We start from the raw sequence: 25603 nt of genomic DNA, 5'->3' as shown, positions 1-25603 counted from the left end.
TTTCTAACACTGAGTTACCACATTGGTAACTTGCTCTTGATCTGGCTGAGTGAATATTTACACATTGTACAGAAAAGTGGAACAGTTTCAGCCAGCTGGATGAGGGTAAGCCATGCCACATACAGCAGTGCCCAACAATTGAGAAGGTAAAAGGTCTGGTTTCAAACCAGAGGAAGGAACAGGACCTTTGCCTTCCCAAGCCCAAACAAGGGCTCTGGGTAGATGGTGATACTGGGGAGAAAGGAGTGATACCACCATTACCTCTTCTGACCAGGAACGGTTTGTCCAGCCTTTCATTTTTGCATTAGGAGAAAGAGCACAGTGGTGAACTCTGAGCAAATGCGGGCATTTAACCTTCGTAGGGAGGGGAAGGGAGGTCTTCAGACTCACATCTGTCCTCAGCTTTTCTTACCATTTTAGGCAGATCCCCACTTACTGTGCTTCCTTTTGGCATTTATTTTTCTGGAGCAGTTTCTGTCCCACCTGCAATTTTTAGGATACCTGGGTGACTAAATGCATTGCCGTGGCCAATAGTGTCAGATATCTAGGAGTTAGGCATATGTTTTGTGACTTCAGCCCCATATTTCACTGTAGTCATCCTTTTTTAATGCTTACTCTGACTGTTGGACAGATCTGTACTTTCATGAATTAATATACCCATTTCCTACACTAAGCTTTTAATAAGTGGCTAAGAATAACTGGGGTTTTAGCAAGACGATACAATAAAGCTACACCATGGAAAAGGTCTGACCCCCATAATCCTCCTTCTGAACTGTAACTTGAGCAGGCACAAAGTGGCGTGCCACTCTGCTCCCCACAAACACATGAGTGTGAATGCAGACGCAACTGTCTTTGAAAAAGCACCTCTGTGGCTCTGAAATGCCAATATCCACTGCCCTCATACTGCATGAAAAATGGCTATTTAGAGCAAATCATTTAGCCACAGGAAAAGGATTCTGCCTGCCTCTGCCTCCATTGAGACCCATTAGGCACAGAAGACAATTCACACTTAGCCAGAAATAATCTGTGACTGGGTTTATCAGTTATCGCTCATGAAATAGGAGACTCCTGTATGGCTTGTTAGCAGTGAAGCAACAAGAATAGTCCAGGTTTATTTGCAACTGTCTGGATATAAAACAAAATAGATGTAACGACAACAACAACCACCACCACCACCACCACCACCACCACCACCTTCCTTTTCAGCCCAAATGCTGTATTAGCTTCACAGACCTCTGTGGCTTTTCAGTCACCAGAGGGGGACAAAGAACCATAGTGCTGAAGACTTGGTTACGTTTTAATTTGCTTAAATCCACAAAACTTTCATTTCACTGTCTTGTCAAATTCTGGCTCACATTCCTGCTCCAAAGCAGTCTATTTCTCTCATCTTTTCCCATTTGGTATATCCTTCTTTTAGCTGCTGTTGCTTACAGAGGTGTATACTAGATTTCAGGGTTGCATAAAGCCAACAAAATTAAATCCTCATGAAGGAATAAGAACTTGAGGTTTCCCCATAGTGTTCCCACTAACACCACACAACATTCCTGTTGATTTTGTCTTTCTAGATGGAAATATTCCTATCCAGCTGGTCATACAACTCACACATGGCTTCCTGCTACAGTCACTGACATTTCATGAAAACTTCAGGTATTGCCAAACAAAGATTTACCTAAGTTTACTGAACACTTTCAGTACAGTTTTGCTTTACCTGACCTTTCTTTTACATTATCTGAATTATTAATCTGGTCTTCTTTCCTTATTTGGCATTTCTGTGCAAAAGAAATTATGTCTAAAACATATCGACCAGTTGGGACCATTGGGCTGTATACTAGCACCATGAGGCAAAGAGTGCATGATGCTCCATTAGTATCTCCTTGTGGAGTTTCAAGGAGTATAAACTGTTATCAGAAAACTCTATTGATCCCGAAGATTATGCAAGAAAAACATTATTCTTCTCATGCAGAAAAATATGAAGTATACATATAAATTTATGGCTTGCAATTGTATAGTCCCTGGGAGCACAGCTTTGATGGAAACTTAGAGCTGCATCCTTCAGCAGCGTGCTCTAATTCCCCACCAGTCAAGGAAAATAAAAACCACTGCATGGCGTGGTGCTTAGCAGTTAAAATTAGCTGCTGCTGCTGCTTCTTCTTCTTCTTCTCTTATCCTGTCCCCCTCCCCCCCTCAATAAACAGGGTTCAGCTTCCCTCTCATTCTCATGCCCTCTTCTTCCAGGTAATGAAGCATATAGACAGGACATATGCTGAGCTTCTAGAAGACACAGGAGATGGCTCTCTCCAACCAAGTTTTGCTTTCCTTCGTGAGCCGAAAAGAACAATAGCAACAACCTGAAATTTCTCCTAGGAAAGGCTAGGGAAGGTGTTTATCCCGTAAAATAAAAGCCTTGTTTCACAAACTTCTTTTCTGTAGATTAAAACTTGTGACTATCTTGTTTGGTATCATGCTCACATCACATGAGGAGAAAGCCTGTCAGGTGTTCTTTTTCTCTGAGTATGTACTTATCAGAAGGAAGGACAGTATCATAATCATGCCACATGCTATCTTCAGACATATATCACCCCTGCTGCATAGTCTGGTATTTAGCATAATGCATCATGAATCATTTGCTATCTCTTTTATTTGTATGTCATTACCTAAAGTACATGTATTAAATTCTCAGTGTTTTTCAGACTCTCAAAGATGCAATTTCATGCCTGACAACTCCATAAAATATATTAGATATTTTCATTTCTTTTAAATTTAAACCAGAAACCTGGCTTCAGTGGATGTTTCAATTGGTTTTTTAAATCTCTTCAAGCTTGTGACATTTGTAACTGCTCAGATGTTAACCCAAACCATTCACCCATTCACCTTGGTAACAGCATACTTTTGGTTTTTATGTACTGGCTGGACATCAAAGACATGTTTTTATTGCAGAGATTTTACTAGCCAAGTCTGGATTCGTAACAGACCCCATTCAGCAACAGCTGAATTGTATAGACAGTTCTTCTTTGGGATAAAAACAGGTGAACTATGATCAATCAAGTCCCAAATTGAAATCTTCCCTCCATCTTTGCCCCCCAGCACCTCCCTACTCAGATTTTGGCTGGGTTGGGATATGTTCTGGAAATAAACACTTTATTTGGTGTGCTGCTTTACTATAGGAAGCCTTAGTCTTCCTGCAGGAAGGCTGACACATACACACATGCACACACTTAACAGTATCTTTCCAGTGAAGACACTCAGGAGCTCCATAGCTACCTTATCCAAAAGGAACCTAGCTAGTGATGGATGCCTTGAACAATTCTTTTTTTTTATGAGAAAAACAGATGTCTTTAGCACCTTGTGTTATATTGTCTTCCCAACCCTGTTCTTACAGAGCTTCTGGAGGTTCATCTATGTAGCTGTGACTTGTCCTACATTTATCCAAACCACCACCTCCTCCTTCATTCCTTCCAGAAAACACCAGCTGGCAAAATAATGCCTTCTCCCTCAGTTTGGTCAAGCCCTCTTTCCCTGCAATCCACACTCACAAGGTCTCTACACACACATGTGTTTCAGTATTTGTGCTACTCATACTACCTTCATAGGACTGAATATATTACCTAGTCTACCTAGCTACTTCCACAAACACTTGTTTTAATACAATTAAGAGCTCTAGATGACCAGACAGACATGAGGCAGGGACTCAGAAACCCTTTTGGCAAAAAATACCTAAACTACATGTTAAGAAACATAAGCAGTGTTCACTGTCATTTTCATATAAGTCATTCATATGCCATTCATATAAGTACCCACTTCTATTGAACAAGTCAGGGTACCAGCTGTTTCAGCAGATGTTATCAACCAGTTTTTATGGTGAAGATTATTTCCACCTTATTTCCAAGAGAAAGAAAAGAACACAGGATGCTGATCAATGACAGTTTAATAGTAATGATATCTTACATTTATATAATGTCTGCCATCCCAGAGCAACTTACAAACGGTATTCATGAAAGAGTTACTCTGCCCATCCTTGAAATGCCTCCATCTCTCAGCTGGAGGTTGGGATCCAAGCAAACAGTTGGCAAAGAGCAGAATGGAGAGCAGCAGGGGAAGGAGAATTTTGGCTGAAAATTCATAGACTTGGGAAACAGTCTCTCTTATGGCAAAAAAAACCCCAACACTGTGGAATCATTAAACTCCCCATAGAACAGAGGACTTTTGTCTTATCAAAAAAACTTTGGTCATACAAAAAGCTTCTTGGGACTTAATTATCTACCACTGAAACATGGAAGACCAAATTCTGCCAGGTTGTGAGAATATGTTGCCAAGGAATATCCATAAACCAAACATAGGCCATGCCTTCCAGGATAAAGTACAAATGAACATTTACTTGAGAAGGTTGGTCTGTTTATGGATCTGCTTTTACTTGCATGTATTGTCAGTGCAGCACACACAATTGTGTACCACACTTCCTTCTACTATGACTATACCAAATTACAAGGTATGCCAACATGCTGCAGTGCCTGCTCTGAAGTCTATGATGGAAGCTGTCATAGAAATACCTCCTCTAGCATTTGGGTCTATCATTTGAAAGACAAAAAGAGAGCTATACTCCCCTGCTACGACAGCTATATTTCATCATTGTTTTGGTGTCTCAAGTCAGCTCTGGGTTATTTGCAGCACAGCAGTGATTTACCAAAGGATTGGGGGAATTTGTTTTGTCACCTTCACTTTTCCCACCAGCAGATTGAAGACAAACAAGTACATGTTTGGTTCACTCAGAGTTATGGGAGGTGCAGACTTATAGTGTGGACATCCAATTTCTTCAGGAGTCAGGCAAACCATTTAGAAGGTGTGCTCTATAACTCCCTTCTCAGTTTCCCACCTCTCAGATGAGTACCTTAACCACTGTTGTACATAATGTTTTCTGAAAGGTTAAAACACACTAATCTGAAGATAAAGCATAGTACACAACCATCTCAATTGCATTATAGTTTAATGAATTTTTACAATAGTGCCAAATAGACACTAGCAAGTGTCCAAATCCAAAGCATTAAACCCCAAGAGGCCTTTAATTTTGTTTCAAACCTGACTTTTTCCCTTCCTTCACCTATTAGTAATTTTCCCAATGCAGAATTTTCCCACTAGCCGTCAGGCTCTGGGAAAGCATTTGAGAAAGAGAAGTGATAAGGGAAGAATGATTTGAGAATAAAATGTCTGCAGCAGAGAGAGAAAAGTAGCTGGTTTAGTGCTTCAGTATGTAAACTAGCTTGGGCTTTGAAGCAAACTCATTAGGGCAGGTTGACAGTCCAAATGACAAGTGAGGGAACTCCTCACAGGAACATTTCTCATGGTTAGAAACAGGGCAGCAGGTTAACCCGTTACTGAAGGATTAACTGTTCATCAGTTATGTGCTGACATGTCTGAAAAACATTTGGCCCCTTTGTCTATGATTCACTTTAATTCTGCCAGCCCTTTGTAACCCTGAAACGCCTAAGGTTTCTGTCCTCTCAGAGCTCTCCTGACATGACAGATGGTTTGAGAAATACTGTGGCACTAAATTGCATTATGGAATTTACTGTGGGCTTTAGTAGAACACCAGCCTGCAAAGTAAACTTTCTCTCAGTTTGTAAAATAGCTCATTTTCACCTGTTATACTCAAATATGCTTGGAGAGATTGATTCTGAAAAAGAGATGCCAGAGTCATCATGAACTAATGCACTTGGTGAGGAATTCAGCCATTTGTACGCTGAATTCTGATACTGAAAAAAGAAAGAATAGATAATTCTCTCTGATCTAAAGTGGTATGAAAATTTAGTGATTAGAGATCCCATTCTTCCTCAGCCATGCCATGAAGATAAAGGCAGATAGGAAAGGGACACTGTGTAGACCGTTTTGGCCAGTTCTGAGTAGCTAATACTAGAGACCATTTTCTCTTCTTGCTCTTTCCTTCTCTAGTTTAATTTATCAGCATACTTGCTTTTTGCTTCTTGTTTTTTGGTGTGGTGGGTTTTTTTGGTTTTTTTGTTTGGGAGAGGTTGTAGACTTCTTTTTAGGTGACGTATGAGATAAAATATAAGAAATATGAATCAAATAATGAACTTTACCAAAAGTTAGTTCCAATAAAGATTACAAAACAGGCAGTATTGTGAAAGCCACAAGCCACCAGTTCTTATTTATGACGAGCTGGAACCTTCATAGATCTGTGTGCTGAAACAGAGCCTGGAGGAGATCAGACCAGAACTCAGACTTATCAAGAAATTTCTCCATTACACTGGCCTTTTTGATCAGGCATCTAGAGTCCCTTTCCCCTATGTCCTGAAAAATTTTCTTGCATTTTGCAGTGTTTAGAAATCCCTGCTATATGACCAGTACTGAGATAGACTGTAAATCTGACCAGCAAGGTGGCCAGTCACCTTGCTCAGAACTGACCACTTTTTATCTAGTTTTGACTGACACTCTTGCAGAAGCTCTCCACCCTGGATATTGTTATCAGACAAATAAAAGTTGTAGTGCAAGACAGGTAGCTGAGACACATCCTGCTGCTGCTTTATGACTGTGAACAAGGTTGCCTGGTAAGTTTACAGTTGCTGGGTATGGGCTGTTGCAGCCAGAGTGTAAATTCAGTTAGTTTTGGGATGTTGTTTCACTGGAAAACTGATTTTCTGCTCTAAGGTTGTAGTGAAAAGAACAGAGGGATTATGTGTTGAAGAAGATGTTCTGTGAGTTATGCAAACATGCAGGGCTGCTGCTATCTAACAGGGTGGCCACTTCAGCAGAGATAACAAACTTTATCTGAACTCAAGCACACTTCCTGATAAAGTGGGCTGTACAGCTGCTAGGTGATGTTTACAACAGATAGATTTAATAAGAAAAAGGAAAGACTTTTTTTTTGTTATTCCTATTTGGGCTGGAAAGCTAAGAATGACTTCAAGCCAAAAGACTCCCAGCTTCTCGGGATATTTAACTCAAACCGTGAATGTGCGCTAGTATTCTCCTCTCATATTCTCTTCAGATTCCCAGTATACTAATTCATCAATTCAGTTAAAATACATGCATGTTCTGATTTCAGTCTTATACCTGCTAGAACATTGACCAGTTTGGTGTTTTTTTAAGGGCAAAATTCAGATTATTTTCCAGAATGCTTAAGCTCATTGCACTATCTAAGACTCTTCTTATAAGGAACCTGAGATACATTTGTTTTAAAATATTTCCTCCTAGAGTTACTGCCTTTCCAAGTGTATTCACTAAAGAAATGGTAATCAAATGTGGTAATCAACACGTTAAAAGATGTTGTACTCATGCATCAGGAACACCTGCTCTTGTTATACCTACCCTTAGCAAAGGCTCCCTTGCTTTCTTGATGACAGGGAGAGGTATTGTAAACTATGCCTATATGAATTTAATGTTAGGACTCAGATTTACAGCTATATCCATCCCCAAAGCTCCTTCATTCAATCTGTATAATGGCAATGACATCCTCCACGGTGATAGAATGCAAGCGGAAGCAGGAAGTTATCTATTGCTCCTGGACAACTTCCAGGTACTAAACAACACCAAATCTGGTCACTGAAAGGGAAGATCTCTTCATTGGTTGCTACAGATTTCAAGTAAACCCCTGGATAGGAAATAGAATATTTATTTCTCTTAAATCTTCATTATCAATAGACTCTTTATTCTTCTTAAAACACTAGCAAATGCAAAACAATGTCATTCTCTTAATGGAGATGACTTTCAATAGGCTAGAGTAGTACAGACTTGAAGAGAGTACTACAAAACTATTTCAGAAACAACGAAGGATATGGAGCCATGGTTGTATGAAAAAAACTGAAACTATGGGGAAGATGATGATAATAAGTACTCATATAAGCAAAATACATATAGGGTTTGTGTTTCATCTTCCAAAAGAATGAGGGAACATTCACCATGATTAGGAGGCAGAAAATACAAAGTTCATGAAAGGGAAATTATTCTCCCTCACTAAGTATATGATCAGACTTCCCAATTCTTTGCAGCTGGAAGCTGAAAGCAAAAGACTAAGATTCAAAATCAGGTTAAATGGGTAAACAGGAACCCTCAGTGATACAATTACTCAGGCTCGCAAGTAATTCCAAAAAAGACAAAAGTCTTTTTTTTTTCTTTTTTTTTTTTTTTTTTCCCCCAGTGCCCAAGCAGCTCTTTAACTATTTGCATTAAGGTAAATTCCTCATGATTTGCATTATGGTACCTCCACCTACTGAGCCTTTTTTATACTTCTGCTTTAGGCAGATGGGACTTGCTGCCAGCAGAAACTGTTCCACCTTTGCTGTGAACTTGAAGGTCCTGGTAGGACTTGGGCTTCCTTTCTTCTTCCTGCTTGGCCATCTTCAAGGGATAAACAACTCATACTCTTTCCTGCTAAGAAATGGTCTTTTCTTTCTACCCCCTCATGTCCACTAGCAGGTGGACCTCCAAGTGAGTAAAAAGGCTGAGGGAGTTGTTTACACACTAGTGCTGTACCTATTATTCTTCCTTCCAGAAAGAGTTCTCCAGTGAGCAGCATATGGTTCTGCTAATGAGTTTTTATTCAATAAGAATTTGAAGCCTCTGGCATTTTTAAGGGGTGGAAATTCCACTGTATTCCTGCAGTACTGAGGCCAGCTATAGACGGAATTTAAAAACTTACATGGTTAGTGCTAAAAAGGAGTTTTTGAGGTGACACTGAACTACCTTTTTTACGTGCAAAATACATAGCTCTTCCAGTTTCATTTATTTTTATAGGTTGTTTTTTGTATTCCTCCTACACACTCTATGCCTTTGAAAAACCTAATGCCACATCTTTTTCTGTCCAGGTCCCAAATTATTCCAGGTATTTCCCATTTCTTCACAGAATATCAGTTTTCTGTATTACACTTGCTCTTCCCCCTCACAAACTCTACACTACACTGGCCATGTGAAGTTGCATAGAATTATCTAGTCTTTTCCCACCCCCACCCCACCTTGGACATGTCCAAAACTTTTTGTTTTCTTCATGACTGGCCCTGAACATGACTGTATACCAGGGAGTTCAATTTTACTTTATATTTCTGGGGCTTTCCAAAAGGTACTTTAAAATACAGTTTGCATCTCAACTCTAGAAATATACATCTACATCTTAGATTTCCTATAAATCAGCTATACATACTTAGGCCAATGTTTATGCTAAGCATTCTCTTTCTGTAGTGTGCTGGTAGGAAGAAAATAAACATAGAGAAGCTATCTTAAAGTGATCTGCAGTAATTTATCAAAGTAGACTTTTCTTGAAGACCTTAGTCATGAAAATTACAAACAGCTTCCGTGTACTAAACAACACCAAATGCTAGCCCTGAAGCTCTAAGGAATCATGGAAACAGTTCTTCAGTGCATTTCCCAGTATTGATCCCTATGAATTTTCATGCTCCCAATTTTGCATAATTCTCAGGTTGAAATGAACTCAGAGCATGCAATATGAAACTTAGCCAAGCATTCTGCTTCCCATAATTCCAGCTCAAAACCATACATCTGCCTGACTTCTCCCAAAGCACTTTTCACAAAAGGCATGTGAGCATTGACCAACCCCGTGCTGGATTCCAAATTTGTAATATGGTTTTGGTTTCTTTGTAAACATCTTACATAGCTTTGGTTTTCTATATTAAAATGTTTTATGCAATCTTCAGCAGAGTCTAAATGGGGAAAAAGCAAAATGAACTCCAGTGTCAATAAGTCCATGGCTACCTTCCTAGTCTTTGGACCCTGAAGTCTCACTGGCTCCACAGCTCAATTCAGATATTAAGGAATAGTTTTTGAGAAATCTGCAGCTGACCTTCCAGGTTTTGCAGCAGACATTGCACATCTCTTCCAGAACAAATGATCTTCTAACACCATCCACATAATTACCTGTCTCACAAGTAGTTCTGCATGGTCCTGTCACTGCAGCACTGAGCCTGCAGCTGCCCAAGTATTCATGCAGAAAACATCCAGAGGAAGGGTACCTTCCTAGTGGACTGTGGGTTAAGGACCTCTTGAAAGAAATCCTGATACTCAGACCATATGGATGTAGAAAGAGCAGAATCACTCTTTAGTTCAGAGATTTATAACTGAAAAGGTCATTAGAGAGGCTATTCCTTTCCTACAGTTTTAGCTAAGCTGCTTAAGAGCTTGCAGCTGTACCTACAAGCATCCTAAAGAGTTGAGAGCTTCCTAGACTACTTTGGCTGTATCTGCTCTTTGCAACGCTTAGAAAAAAGCCATTAATGACGACAATTTTCTTGGACGCATAACAGGAGCATTCAGACTATCAGTTAAGGGGCTCTTCTCAGCCATATTTACCAACACGCCTAAATTTCTGAGAGCAAATCAAAGAGGTTTGCTTGACCTCCTAGTCATTTAAACTGACTTATTTCACTTTGCAATGAAAAGAATGAGGAATAAAGTCTCAGATAAAATTACAACTTGACCTGAGAGGCTGTTTAAGAAGCTACCATATCTCAGCTATTAGATATAGCCTTCCATGAAATGGTAGTGCTGTGCTATGATATATTAGCAGGATCATCAAAGTGAGCTTCAGATCAGGGTTTACATATATGTATTTGTGTGGATACCTTTGCTACTTTCATTTCTGGAAAAGGTGAGTGTAAATACAGAACAGCATGAAACCCATGAACAATTGCAGCTTAAGAATTTTGTGTTGGAATATCCAAGGCTTAACTACAGCTTTAAGAAAATGACTACTAGTGTTTGAAGGGGGAGGAAGAGAGCTAGAGCATGCTGATACAGGAGGACCCTGGAGAACCTGTGATGCCACAGGTGGCATGGTGGAACACAGTCCTCACCCCCTCACTGGACACTTGTGAAGCCTTGAATGCGTTTAGGAGCTGCTGCCTCTCAAGAAGGATGATTTTAGCAATCCTCAACCTATGGGTTGGCTCACAGGTTTTGTTAGAAGGCCACTATCTAATTCTTGTCCTATGCTGTCTTCCTGTGTAAGTGCTGACACATTTTTCAGCTGAGCTTTGCTGCAATTCTCCCTTCTGCAGAATGTACGTTAAACTCTTCAGTGGAAAAGGGATGTTGTGAAGTCTGACTGAAATTTGTCCCAATGTTTTGCTATTGATAAGTGGTGTCACAGGAGTGTGAAGTGGAGCTAGATATGACTCTTACTCACCTCTTCAGAGCTGGAGAGGTGTTTGGGGCTTGATGTCTCTAGCTATCTATTCACTCTTCAGTATTTATTCAAGACAGAGTTAATGACTCAAGGTTTTAAAACAAACTTTAGAAGAGGAAGTTGGAATAAGACAAATAAGCGAATGTATTTAAAATTCCCAGAGTGAAGGTATTAAGGAGAAAAAACTGCTGAGAAGGAAGTCTTTCTCCCAGCTGTGCTTTCTCATGTCAGGTGAATTCACACTCTGGTTTGACTTTAAATGATCGTAAAACATCTTTAACATAAACAATATATTTAACAAAGATAGAAGTGGCCTCATTAGAAGTCCAGTAGTTTCTCACACCTCATCTGCTTTCAGGGAATGACTGGTAACTCTTCGCAGTGGATGTGCTGCAGACACATTCCAACTCTCTGATGTCAGCAGCAGCCGCACCGAGAGCTTCATTGTTGTGCGGCATGGCTAATTTGCCAGAGCCTGTCAGATAAGGAAATAAACTTATTTCAGCAATTATGACTTATTCCCATCTAAAGAAAATCCTCTTGGGCTCTGATGTAAGGATTCTGTGAAAATTTTGTTTCATGATTCCCTTTCCAAAAGTTAGCCTGACTTTTCTTCAGATTTTTTGTGGCACTGACAGTATCCTATGTAACTGAGGAGAATTTAGCCTAGAAGATTTAGCTTTTTTTATCAATTTTCCTCTAAGAAAGTACTACTTCAGCGGCTTGTGCAAAATTGCACACCAAGCTATGTTCTGTTCTCAGGCCAACTTTGCACACACATTGATCCTAAACTTTTTCAGACTTTTCACTATTCAGTTATGTAGCCATAGTACTTTCATATGTAAAAGTACAGTAAATTTTAATGCTTCCTGTCAGACTCCCTGAGATCCAGATTATTCTTCAAAGTGTTTTTGCCGAAGACCTCCCTGCCTGCTGATTGTTCTGAGCTTCCTCCAGACACCATCCTCTCTTCCACTGAAGTCAGAATTAGGCTTCTTGTGACCTTCCTTCAAGTTGTACCTAAATAAGCATCAGTTGACATGGCCCAAACTGATGTTTGACTCCCTGACAACCATTTCCCTCTTTCTGCTGTGTTAGACTTGTGAATATTCATCTATCCTCTGCCTTTGTCTACTGCTCCCTGCTACTTCTATGTTAGCTCCTACTCAAAACCTCTTAGTCTTGAGGGACCAGACTCACCAGAGTCCTTATCTGAAGTTCAAAAACGTTATTTAAGAGTCGAGGTACATTTTGAATTTTGCAGGTGGACTATAGGAACTCCACTACTAGTCCTGACTACCATATCCTTTTTTTTCTTTGCCTCTGCACTGCCACAAATTTAATATTTTCTTGACCCAGAGTCAAGGGACTCAGTAGCAAATCTGAGATTTAGACCCAACTCCTGTATGAACCAAAGCAAATCCCAAAGTTATGTGATGTATGTGTGACCATACCTGTAACCTCTCACTGTTTAATGGAGCTTGGTATTCCTAAATTCATGAGCATAAATAAAAGGTTACTTAAAAAAAGTAATACAAATATTTCCATTTAACCAAATCATCAAACATAACCACTCTTATGTCCATCTTAGTTTCTCTGAGCAGAGAAAGTCTTTACAGGTGAGTTTGGTCAGTGTGAAGCGCGGTGGCTAGCAATCCAGTAATACAGCAGCAATAACTAAAACTGATGTATCTCTTTAAGCATCAAGCACCTCCACCCCACGAACTGGCCCAAGTTAAGACCTTCTCTTGTAAGATGTTAAGATTATTGCACAAAGGGAGAACTTTAGGTTTCTGCTTAGAGAGGTAGGTTGTGCAGACACCCTGATGTGTTTAATCAAGACTCTAAGCAATTTCCAGAGCACTGGGAAAAGCAGCATATTTTGAAGTAAATGATGCTAGAATTTGGGCAGACGTTTTGTAATTAAGACTGCTCATACATGCATAACTGTGAATGTGAACGTCATAAGAGAAAATTAAATTTAAAATGTGCAGGTAGCCAATAAATCTTACTGTGGCTTAATTTTTATGAGAATGCTGCCTTAGGCAAAGCATATGTAGCCTAGAAGGAAGAAGAGTGACATTTTATAAAATATTCTGCCACTTTGCTCTCTCTTCTTAATTATTCAACACTAAAGTACCTACTTTTCCCTGTGATTTTACAACACTGTTGTACCACTTAAAAAAAAAAAACACAAAACAAACCCAAAAACCAACCAAACCAAAAACCAGCAGAATCCTTTCCAGAGTGCTTGCTGCTTCTGACAGGCACCATCCACTGTGATCATCCACTTGAAACTGACAGCGCCAGAGGACTGAGTTTTCATTCTCTGCAGTTGCAGGTAACCTTGTAATTTGAGTTCACCCAATTATTTTGCAGGAATTTTAATTCTGCAGCTTAAAGAGAATTCCAGTTTTTATGAGCTATTTGAATATTACTGCTGGAAAGCTTCTCTGTTGTATTCTGAATTCACCAATATATATAAAGGAGTTTTGTTTGCTACTCAGCTCCTCTGAAACCTTTAGAGGTGTGTCAGCAAACCTGTGCCTTTCATACAAGCTGAGCTGCTGGAAGCCTCATATGTAAGGCTTGTCCTAGTAGATGCTGTGAAGGTTTCCTGTGCTGCACAAATGTCAATTATGGATTTTAACACAAAAGAGGGGTGTTTTGTTCTATTGTATCAGTAAGTATCAGGTGCAAAATATGGCAAAGGCCATCTATTTTACCTAAAAGATGAGCTGGGTGTGGAATTTTGTTTAAAGGAGACTTAACAGTAATTCTGGGACCTGCCATAGTGTGACGTACATGCTTTCATATCCAGAAAGAGGTGACTGCCAGAAAGGCCAGTATCAATGGGGCAGGTGATATACACCAAACAGAACATATAGGAAACAATGCCATGTGAATGTTAAATATGTATGATCCAGCAGGAAGCTATGCCTTCTTGAAGCCCCAGTCATGAAGCCTCAAAAATTTAGCCAGAAATATTGGCATTCCTTTACTTCCTTCTTGACAAAATCAACATAATCACAGATGGTCATTATTCTTTTGCAGAAAAAAAATAAGTTATCTTTGGGAGGAGGCAAAGAGGAAAGAAGTGTCATATCCCTGTGGTGCATTGTGGCAAGTGGTACCAAATGGTGAAAGTTTTCCTTTTTCTGGGGGCTGTGTTAATTAGAGTTAGTAGGAAAAAAGAAGACATTGATTCTCTTTCCAAATACAGTAGTTTTAGGAGGACAAAATCAGCTTTAAAAGATTATATTTAGCTCTTTTGTCTTTTTTTTTTTTCATTTTTGCCATTAAATGCATTAAGAATATATATTTTTTAAATATTTTTACTCTTTCATTTTTTTCTTTATCTCCTTCAAATTCTACTGATTCAGCACTTTCAGTTCTCTTAAATTGACATTGCATCAAAACATGGAGTTCTCATATTTTCTTTCAGTATTTTTTTATTGACCATAAACTGGAGATGTTTCAAAGAATTAGAATGAAAGGAGAAAAAAAAACACACAACTGAAAATAAGTGTAGCTCAGTTCTTTCGGTTATACTTGGTATTTAACAAGCTAAGTTAAAAAGGTGAGAGAACAAACAAAACTCTCAGAACCCGAGATAAAATGTAATTGAGACAGGATCAACTTTCAACGTTTCAGTCAGTTCTAATCCCAGTACAATCGATCCAAGATAAAAACAACCCGAACTCACAGACTTCAACCTGCAGACCATACACGCCCAAGCCATACTTTTCTCAAGGGCCCCAGTTCTTCAGCAGGTATGTTCCAGCAGGTTAAACCCTTAGCTGATCCATTGCTAGCCTTCCAGTAAACATGTTGTGCAAGCAAAAAGATCCAAGAGTAGTTTGATATTGAAGTCAACGTACAGTTTGTCTCAGGCCATAGTATATCTCATTTTATTTTAAAAAGAGAATACAGAGAGGAAAAGCAATGAGTCTGCTGGAGCTGATTCTAGCCCATTTGAACTCAAATTAACAGAAAAGCCTATGTGTGATGAATACTTTTTTTGCTGTGATTGCTTCCCTATGCCTGTTCGTGTGGACAGTCTCAGGGCAGAGGAAAGGGTTAATCTCAGACAATTTATTGTTAGCGAGGTTCTGGCAAAAAATGGGGTGCTTGTACGAGGAACATCCCAAGGTACCCTCTGCCTTGGGACTCGAAATCCTCCTGCCTCACTCACGTTGAGGAGTTGGAAGTGTCAGAAAGAGAAGGAAAGAGGCCCTGGGGTTGGGAATGTATCTGAGGAGTGGCTCCCCTCCCTGAGGAGTGGCTGACCTGAATTTGAAAGATGCTGAGCCCTAGGCTTTTTGAGTCTGAAAATTAGTTTCTTATACCTGTAACCCAAATAAGACCAACCTACCACTGCAGGAGCTGACTTGCCTCTTTCTTTTACTACTGGATTTCTGCTTGGCAAAAGATCTCACCTGCAAGTACTGGAGAGACCATAGAGAGTGGTTGGGATGCTGTAATGCCCAAATCCACTGAGTACAAGAAAGCCCAAATTTACCCTGCTGCAGGGCTCAGCCAGGACAGTCCCTCACTATCTGAGGTTGAACAAACACTTGAAAAGCAGCCCAGCTTCACACAGCAAGATCCTTAGGACACAACGATCAGTGACAACTTCAAGCTGGCATTTTATTTCAGCTGTCACTTCTTTCCTGCTTTCTGTCACTCCATTCCCTACTGGCCAGACTTAAAAATAAACTTTTTTGGCTCTGGAAAAATTAATGACATTCCTGTGGAAAGCAGGTTGGTTGAAAGAAGCACTATCAAGTCCAAGAAATAAACAGGAAAGTATTATTAAGAGAAAAATAATCTTTAAGAGAAACAGATTTAATGATTAACAGCTCTACTTTACCACAGGCAGAATTCCTGCGGTGATATATGGAAACCCGCTGGGACTCTCAATTTTTACTAGATAATCCATCCTGAACGTTAAAATACTGCCTTATCCCCTGCACATCACCTTTTGAACTATTCAGGCATTTTACTAATTGACCTCAAGAATAACTCTGGCCCACATTGTCTGAGGTATATGACTGCCTGGCTCCCAATAATAAAATAAAAATTTGGGTTTGTTGGTTGGTTGGGTTTTTTTTAAGTTTTTGTTTTAAGTTTGTCTTGGAGGCCTTACTTTGGGGAAAAAAAAAAGAAAAAAACCTTGAGATATTGTGCATTGTACTGTGCATTTGCTTGGTCACATAATTAGCACTTATTCACAGTGTGTTCAGTGCACAGGAATCAAAGGAAAAACTAGATATTTTAAATAGCATTAATTGTTATTGATTACAGAAGGTCTTTTATAGTCAAGGAAAAAACATATTTGCTCCCAAACCCATCTTTTAGAATTAAGACTCTTACAATGGGCAGACTCAAACAGCTGTAGCCATGAAAGAACTTTACTCCTCGGTATTTCTTGGCATAGCTCTGTAAGTTTTCCTTAACAGAAGTGAAAAGTGATGAAGCTTCACTTTTAAGTAACTTGAATCAGCACCAAATTAGTCACAGGTGACAGGCTGTGAAATGGTTGTCAATACCTATAAAAGCATTTATTATACCTCCTATTAAAAGAGTAACATCAAGTTCCTGGAATCTGTCAGGGAGAGACAAAATATACCATTCCCTCTCCTCCTAGAAGAGTGTGAATAAAATACTGACAGTTAATTTTATTAGTTAAAGCCAAAGAGTAAAATTAAGGCAGATACGCTCTCCTGTGTATAGCTCTACAGGTGAAGTTATTTACACTCCTAGCACAACCATGGGCCCAACTTGAGCCAGCCACTCTACAGACACAGTAGAAGAGAGTCCCTGCCTCAATGAATTTGAGGAAGAAAAGACAGGAATAGAAAGAATGAAGGATAATCCCAATAATCCTTACTTTTTTCGTTCATAATTCAGGTAGAGAAGAAGTCAGCACTACTGCTCAAATATGCATCCAGTTTTCAGAAATCTCAACCATAACAAAACTAACAGAACTACCACCAAACTTCTTTACTTCTTTACTTACTTCTTTACTTCTTTTTCACTCTTCAAAATACATCTTCCAGGAGGTATGCAAATAAATCGGAACTACATGATGACACCACATCACATGGAACACAGCTGAGGGTTTGTGTGCACCAGAATGGGTCATGGCTGAACAGGACTGGTCAGGCAGTGGGACAGATGCCACGCAGGGTTGGTCAGGACTACTAAGCCACACAACACCATTTTTCTGCAACCTATTATTTCCATCTGTTTTTTATCTTGCAGATGGTAAACAAAACATAATATGAAAAATGTAGGCTGGATGGTGCTATTGCTAAACCTTTGTCACATTTAGACTCCCAGAATTCACATCTTCGCCTGTAGCATTTTGAATGGCTGCCTTCTAAACTCACGTCAAACCACTTCTTGCGACCCTGCTTCCTGTTTGCTTTTTTCTTCTGAACTCCCTGGAGGAATAGACTGCCACTACACAGAAAAACAAAGCAGTAAGCATGACAATTCCAAAGCTGTCATGTACACAGTAGAACAAATGCATGCGGTCAGGATGTGACCTGAAGAGATTTCATAAAGGTGCCAACTGATACTTTTCTCCGATGGTTAGAGCGTGGTAAGTTGCACTGATATCTGACTGTTGGCTGACGTGAAAAATCAAGGATGTTCCTAATGGCCAAGTGTGAGCAAAATTAACAGCTCTCTGTGCAAGTACTCTTTGTAAGTACTACCAAAAAACCCCAAAGAACTCAAGGAATGAATCAATGAGTGATTTGGGCTGACCCTTACTCTTCAAGACTGATCTAGAACTGAGACATTTAGCCTGGAAGCCTGATACTAAGAGAAAAGAGAGGAGAAGAGGATGCTATTTGATTTGCCTCTAATCATACACGGCAAAGGTCAGAGATACAGAGGAGCTTGGTGCTTGTGTAGGAGAGCTCTTACCTGCATGCGTGCCTACAGGGACAAGAAAAGCCTGTCAGACCCAACTGCAGTTAATTTTATCCTGCTTGGGAAAAGATTTGGGAGTGTGGGAAAAGGCAGGGAGGCTACAAAGGGAAGGCATTTTCTCAATTTAATGATGAGTCGTGTCCTTCACCACAATCCCTGCATAGCACCAAGCTGTTTACTGCAGAGCACGTTGATCCTCTGGAGGAACATAACCATTTCACAGGCCGTATTTTAAAATGTTTCTATTAGATGCTGACAGCTCCTGAGCCTTGGCTGTTATTTTGTGGCTTACAGATTTATGTGCATGTGACTGCATGCCTGCATGCCCACCCACCCATCGATGCTTCAACCGAGTTGCTAACCTGTCAAAGAGAAAGCCATCTGATTGCTAATCCTCGTCAACATTTTCCTCTCATTTCTGCTGTGTACTTCTTGTCTATTTCGGGGCGCTGCCTCCTCCTCAGAAGGTGATACAAGCTGTGATCACTGCTGATTTCTTCACAATACAGCAGCCCTCACAGCATCCCCCATCTTTGTTTTTTTGTCCATTCATTCTTCCTCTTCACTGAAAAGAAACGCATTGCAAACTTATGCTGGGCAGCTTCACTTTCTAATTCAAACCAAGTGTTCACATTTTGAGTGTCCCATGTATGGGGTTGCATTTCAATTGCTTGTACAAGGCACTGCAGAGGCAGTAGCCTCACCCTATGGAGCTGTGGCCTTCTCCAGCTTCATCTGTGCTGGCTGAGCAGGCTATGGCCCAAGGCTCCCCCAGCAGTTGCTCACTACCCCTGCCGTGGATTTCTGCTCCCTGTGATCTACCTCGCAAGCTGTTTGCGTGAGTGCTCTCTGGTATGCCTAAGTCCAAAAAAGTCGGCACAACTGTCAGTTTACATCATCTCCTGTTGGCTACAACAGGTTAGGGGATGCTGATGTGACAATATCACTGGAATTTGGGTGGTGGTTTTCAAGGCAGAAGGATGAGTAAAGAAAGGTAGATGAATTAATCAGCTGACATAGTCCTGAGACAGTCCTTGTGCTCTTCAGGAGTAAGAAAGCTCTGTGGTTTAATAGTAATTTTTATTGTTCATTTAAACTGACCTTTCAATGTTTCCTGGACAAAGCTACATTTACACTTGTGTGTAATACCTGCGTGTTCAGTATGGAAAGCCTTCAGCATGCAACTGCAGATGTATGGTTTCTAACAAAACTCCATCAAGCCTCCAACTTTGTTAAACGACATATTTGTACTCTGCCCCCAGCAGCCACATGATATGATATGATATCCTCTTTTCCTTGCTGTGACTCTGTATGCCAGGTAAACCCAAACTGGTGTATCACAGCTTGATCCATAGTCCTGCTTCTAATCCCAGAGCACAAAAGAGGCTATGGGTCAGGGGTTACAGTGTCTAATGTGATAGAGCTGAGGCTAATGTGGAATGTTTCTGCAGAGCATGAGTTTTGATAAGTCTACTTGCCGATCCTAAGGTGTTAGTCTGAGTTTTCACCATGCATGGGAGAAAAATATCAGTGGATTTCTGGGTTGGTGCTTCATTAGCCATCAAAATTTTAGATGTATTAATGTAACGACACCCTGACAGAAGGACATACTGTAAGAGGGAGAGAAAAAAAGTCTTAGAAATCTTAGAAAAAAAAATTAAAGATGCAGTTTCCCATTTCAACTAGATACAGACAAATCCTGTGTCTTACTGACAGTTGTTAGGGAGGAAAATCTTCCTATCTGAAGGGAGTCTCAGTAGAAGCTCATGGAACGAATTGAGGCTAACTACCAAGGCATGAAAATACAGATTTACGTCAATGACAAGGGAGTGTCTTTGATTGTCTACGCCAGTGACCCCTGATTGAATGATTCTTTTAAAGTGTTAAGTGAAAGAGAAACCCTAGTAGGCATACACTGTGACCTGGCCAAAATACAGATCATGTGACAAACTATTGGCTATCTTTTGAAAAGAAAAATTGGACTATGAACAAATTGTTTCTTCCAAACAGGGAACTGAGCTACTAAGTCAAAACAAATGTTCTCAGAGAAACAGGGCGAAATGACTTCATAATCCAAGTCATGAAATTCTGATCCAGACTTGAATCTTCAATTGGCTAGAGCATTCAGATCAGTGATTTTTGTTATGGAGGTGCTAACACATACAAGAGCTCTGTCAACTTGTGCCTTAAAATATTGATATTGAATATGTGATAAGGACTTGATGTATCACCTTTTGACAGAGCTTAAATATTTCATTTGATTTGGCATGTCAGATTCCAAAAAACTGAGGCATGAAGTTCCTTATATGATCCATTTTCCGATCATCATAAGCTTACATTTTACCGTGAGCTATTTCCTTTTTTTCAGGTTGGGACTAGTGACTGGGCATATTGTGATTGAAAAAAGCCAAAGTATTATTCCGCATTACTAAATCTGTTGAACTCTTTAATGTAAACTGACCAACTACATCTCAAAAAGAAAAGACTTTTTGCCTTTCAGTTAGAAGTTCAAAGTATGTAGAGGGATTTTAAATGCCTATACACCCTGTCAAATGCTAAATCAAATGGAATAACCTTATGTATACATACTTTGCAATCCTCAACAGCTTTCTGATCTCTTTCAGGATAAAGCCATAAAGCAAACAAAAGTTGCTTTCTCATCAGAGACACTTTCTAGTTTGAAGAGTTTCAACTCTGAATTCTTTTAAACACCTGTCTCCTTCCCCCTGTAGTTATTTTTACCTTGAAGGTAAAAATCTGCTCGTTGAAATTTTCTGAGCAAACACCAAAATACTAGAGGACTGCATACTATAGTAGAATCTTATAGGATTAGGAAATTGGACAGAAATATAAAATATGTTTGTGTTCCTTTCTATATTCTTTAATTTATATATGCAGAAAAGAGTTAATTAATATATATATTTGTAATCTATTTATTTATATTCTGTATGCAGCACTTCTATATAAAGAAAATACCCACATTTGCCTTCTGGCTCATGAAGAGCTATCATTAGAGCTTACTCCATAAAGCCAACTCATTCCCCAGTTATCTCAACCTAACATTTATTTATATCCTTGATCTACTTCTTGTACCATGTTATAAACTAAATGTCTTTGGGGACTGGTTTTCTGTTTCACTTGTGTTTAGCTCAGGTACAGTGTGGCTTTCACCACACGTGAGGACAGAGTCACTACTAGCAGTCAGTATCAGTAATCACAATTTTGTTAACCGCAATGGAAGGAACAGCTCCTGCAGATGTGTCCATGCATGGGCTAAGGGCGGGTCACTGGTACCCCTGTGTGCTCTAGGAGTACTGCCCTGTGGAGACCTCTGACTATAATAATAAAATCTAAAAAAAATAAAAACTTCTTAAATGAAGTGAAATGTTTTGGTTACTGTACACTGTACTCTTGGGCATCCTTCCCTCAGGCACTGCTGCTTTCTTGCCCTGCTACTGCAGAGGGGCAATGCAGGGACCCCTCTTCCTGCTCAGCAGCAGTCACCTGAGGGTTCATGTGCTTATCCCTATTTTGGTGGCCCTACTACCTCCCTATGTGCTTTGATCATTGTATGGGGTTTCGGGACTTCAGCGTGCACGGAAATCTGCTGTTAGGAGACATTGGTACCTGTACTGGCATGGTCTGCAGGGCTGCAAGTCTGCAGCAGGACTGGGGAAAGAACAGAACATCTCCAGACCGCCGCTTCTTACCTCAGCCACAAGACCACCCTAACACTGTACAATGTATATATTAGCTTAAGCAGTCTGTATTTACTTAAGTGTTATTCATAATATGTTTTCCTGTCCCCAGTGTTTTCTTTGCAGATTTTAATGTTTCAAGACTGTGAATATAAAGAGTGTATAAATATGACACTCAGCCCTGACTACAGAATTATGACCAGTAATTTTATAATATCCTACATCAAATTTTGATTTAATTTGGAGTTAACATGGTGTATCTCACCAACTTTTGGCTGTACAATTGATGAAAGCTGGAGTCTTTCCCACTCTGTGGGAGGTTTTGCTCTTTTGAAGGTCATTTCCACTCATATATCACCTGTGTTAAAATGCAAATGGCTTAAACATAATTCAAGCAGGGAATGTTCTGTGATAGAAAAAGAAAAGCTGTTTCAATGAGCATGAAGCAGCAATTCTGTAAAACTGAAATGAAAGATTTCAACAGCTATGTCTTGTTACAGTATGTCAGCATCATGCAATACCACTACTGTTGACATGTGTTCTTAAATAATAAAGAAATAATATTGGCTTGAAAAATCCACCAGATTCTGAATTAATAACAAAATAAAGAAATTCAGAGACAAATTTTCTGATTTTGAAAAAGGTCCTTTGGGATTTTCAATGATGTTAATTGAATTTCATGAAAAAGATGTTCAAAAAAATAGATTTTTCTCAGGGGAAAAAAAAATCTTAATAATATTTTACTGTCTCATGTATACGTTACTCCAAAAGAAAAATTAAACAGTAAGCAACTGAAAATGCCATCTGCAATACAATCACAATTTGTCACTCTCAGCTTCGTTCATCTTGTAATTATCAAATATCTTTACCCGGGGCAGCCTTAACCCTGTTCATGTCTATTAATTTGATGTACTCTGGCAATGCAAACACTGTTCTTTTTAATTTTTTTAAATTAAATTTGGTGCAGAATCAAAAATCTGCTTTTGCTCAAATGCTGAAAATGTAATTTTTTTTTTCCAAAATGTTCAAAGGGACATTTTTTTTAATGAGTTTGTTCTGTGTTTTTATAGGTCTTTTTTGCTTTAGTCGGCATTGTTGAACTGGTTTATGAACATTTTCATAAAAACTTATTCATAGATTTATTTGATTTACCAGAAAACAAATTATTGATTTTTTTTAATATATCATATGAAATAAATATATCATTAGCTATTTAACAGTCTTTTGGTCACGTAATATATAAGTGAAGGGGAACATTCTTATGAAAAATGAGAGTTTTGAGGAATAATGTCAATATTCTGTATCTTTGGAAAGGGCCCTCTTAGCCCTTTCCACTTCTGCAAAACATAAAACAAAGAAACAAAAAAAGCCCATGGTCTGTAATCCTAATATTTCATACAAAGGTTACCTGTGATATTTCCACCATGTGGGAATGAAAATTCTTTTCTATATGGAATACCTCTGTTTAACTAGAGAAAAGTAAACATACATGAGAAAAGGTGACAGAATTATAAAAGATGGCACAATTTATAAATTTCTACATATAAACATAGCAGAGAAATTAAATCATCCACAGAATTATATTTAATGTGTTAAATGTGAAGACAAATTACATTTGAAAATGTAAGAGAGAGAGGTGTTAAATCTCATTTTGCTGTAATTGCAGTTATCAGGTTGCCATTTAAAGGACAGTGCAGCCTGTAGCAGAAGGATAAGAGGCCAGTGCTTAGCTTCTAGGAGTCATTTTGCATTCATTAAATAAATTGGAAAGACTAAACTGATTTGCATTACATATATAATATTCATAAAATGCACGTCTGTGAAATTCTATTTCTGGCCTCGTAATGATGCATGGGCACACAAGCAAGCAGTCATCAAAGTCATTGTCCGCTGTCTAATCCCATGTAAGAGAATGGTGGAATGGGACCAAGGCACTGCTGTTACGAGTAGCAGGGATGCTGTTCCAGTCATGAGAGCCAAAGGAGGGACACAGGGGAAGTTTTAAGGGAGAAGTGTGTGTGTGGGGAAGTTACTGTTACTGTTATTATTAAGATGAGTTTGATTTTGGGGGATAAGAAAGCAAGACTTCTGGCATACATTTCTCTTTTTGGGCCTGAAACAGAAGCAGTAAACTTCAAACTAGGCAGCACACTAAATCGAAACTGAGCTGTCATTAGCCGTTGGAGGTATCTCAGCCAGGCTTTATTTGTGGGTGGTTTTTATACAAGCAGAATAAAGGAGACATGGAAACATAAACTTCTCTCACAAAGTAGAACACCACCTATCGCAGATGTATCTCATTAGTTACAGGTACTGATAGCTGAAATTAATCAACTAGGATTAAAAATTTGAAATCAATCTTTTACCTAAACCTCAAATCAAATGAGAATGGTGGTCACATTAGAGTAAATCCACTGACTTCAGTGGAACTATGCTGATTAACACAAGTTGACTTCTTGACCCAGGGTTCTTTTTTCTCCCTTTTTTGTTTTTTTTTTTTTTGAGGCATGAAAAAATATGGGCTACATTTCATGTGCATTTCTCTTTGTAAGGGCTATTGAAATGCCTATTCTACAGATTTCAGTAACTTGTAGCAAATTTTTAACTAAGAATCCCTAAAATCATACAGGAAAATTTTCCATTCTCCTGAACCCCACATTGTCATTTATGTCCATCTGACACAAATACAATATCACAAATAGCCACTAAATCAAAATGCTATCTACTTTGTATGTTTATGCTTGCATATGTACAAAGATCACTTAGATGAAGAACAAGTTTCCTTAAAAAAAACCACAAAAAAGTGTGAGTGAAAACATGGCCGTTTCTAAGCAAGTTTGGAGTCATAAAATGTGTGAAATATCCGTGAATGGATGTCTAGTGTTAAACCATCAGCGGCCCCTTTGGGTACAGAGGGCTGCTAACAGCAAAACGCTATGGTTACGGTGAAGGCTTCTTCTGCCTGCCTGCTTAGAGGCACCAGAGATACTGCAGAGCTTTGGCAAGAGAAGCAAGCAAATCAGCAGTGGGGTGGATTCAAGTAGATGTCCCAGCACAGGGGAGAAAACTCAGTCTCGGCCACTTACACTTTTAGGCTGACAGGATAGGATTAACTAGCTGAATTTGAAATATCTAGCCTAAGCTAGTCAACTAGGCTCTCCCTATGACAGGAGACACAAAGAGGCATTTTGTCAGGACTCACCCATGTAAACATAAGAAAGGCTAGATCACCATTGGCAGGTGCCCACGACTCCCTTTCACCTTAGGATTGCAGGGAAGTGTCTTTGACTAGAAGCTTGTGTCTTTGGTCGATGAAAGTTGGGTGAGTTGAGTCCCATCATCCTTCATGTTTGTTATGTATACCCTATTATGTGTCATAAAGACGTGAGAATACTATCGCTGTCTGGAAAGATGCTGAATATTACCTGAAGGATGGCAAACAGTTGGTTAGTGTATTTTCAAAATAAAAAGATAAGTTGCTAATCTGTGTTAAGGTTTTTTTCTTTTCTGAAAATCTGGAGAGTGTTACTCCCAAAATTTACTGCATACTGTTCAGTTCTGCAGAAGGACTCTCTTAAATCAAATACAATGACATTTTAATGGTATGGAATTTTTTTTTAGGGTCTTTTTTCATTTGAGAAGCCCTTCCCATATTGAGTATCTTAGGAAAATGAAGAGGACCAAATTCTACCGTACTTGAAATGATGCAGGCAAAATTCTCATTGAATTCAGCCAGGGCTGAGGACAAGCTGTGAGATCTGGATGAAAGTAACGGTCATTCAAGCAGCTGTTACTGATGAAAGTATTTGCCAAC

The sequence above is a fragment of the Aptenodytes patagonicus genome, chromosome 3, assembly GCF_965638725.1.
Source record: "Aptenodytes patagonicus chromosome 3, bAptPat1.pri.cur, whole genome shotgun sequence".
In the NCBI taxonomy this organism is placed as follows: domain Eukaryota; kingdom Metazoa; phylum Chordata; class Aves; order Sphenisciformes; family Spheniscidae; genus Aptenodytes; species Aptenodytes patagonicus.
Note: the sequence above shows the minus strand (reverse complement) of the source record.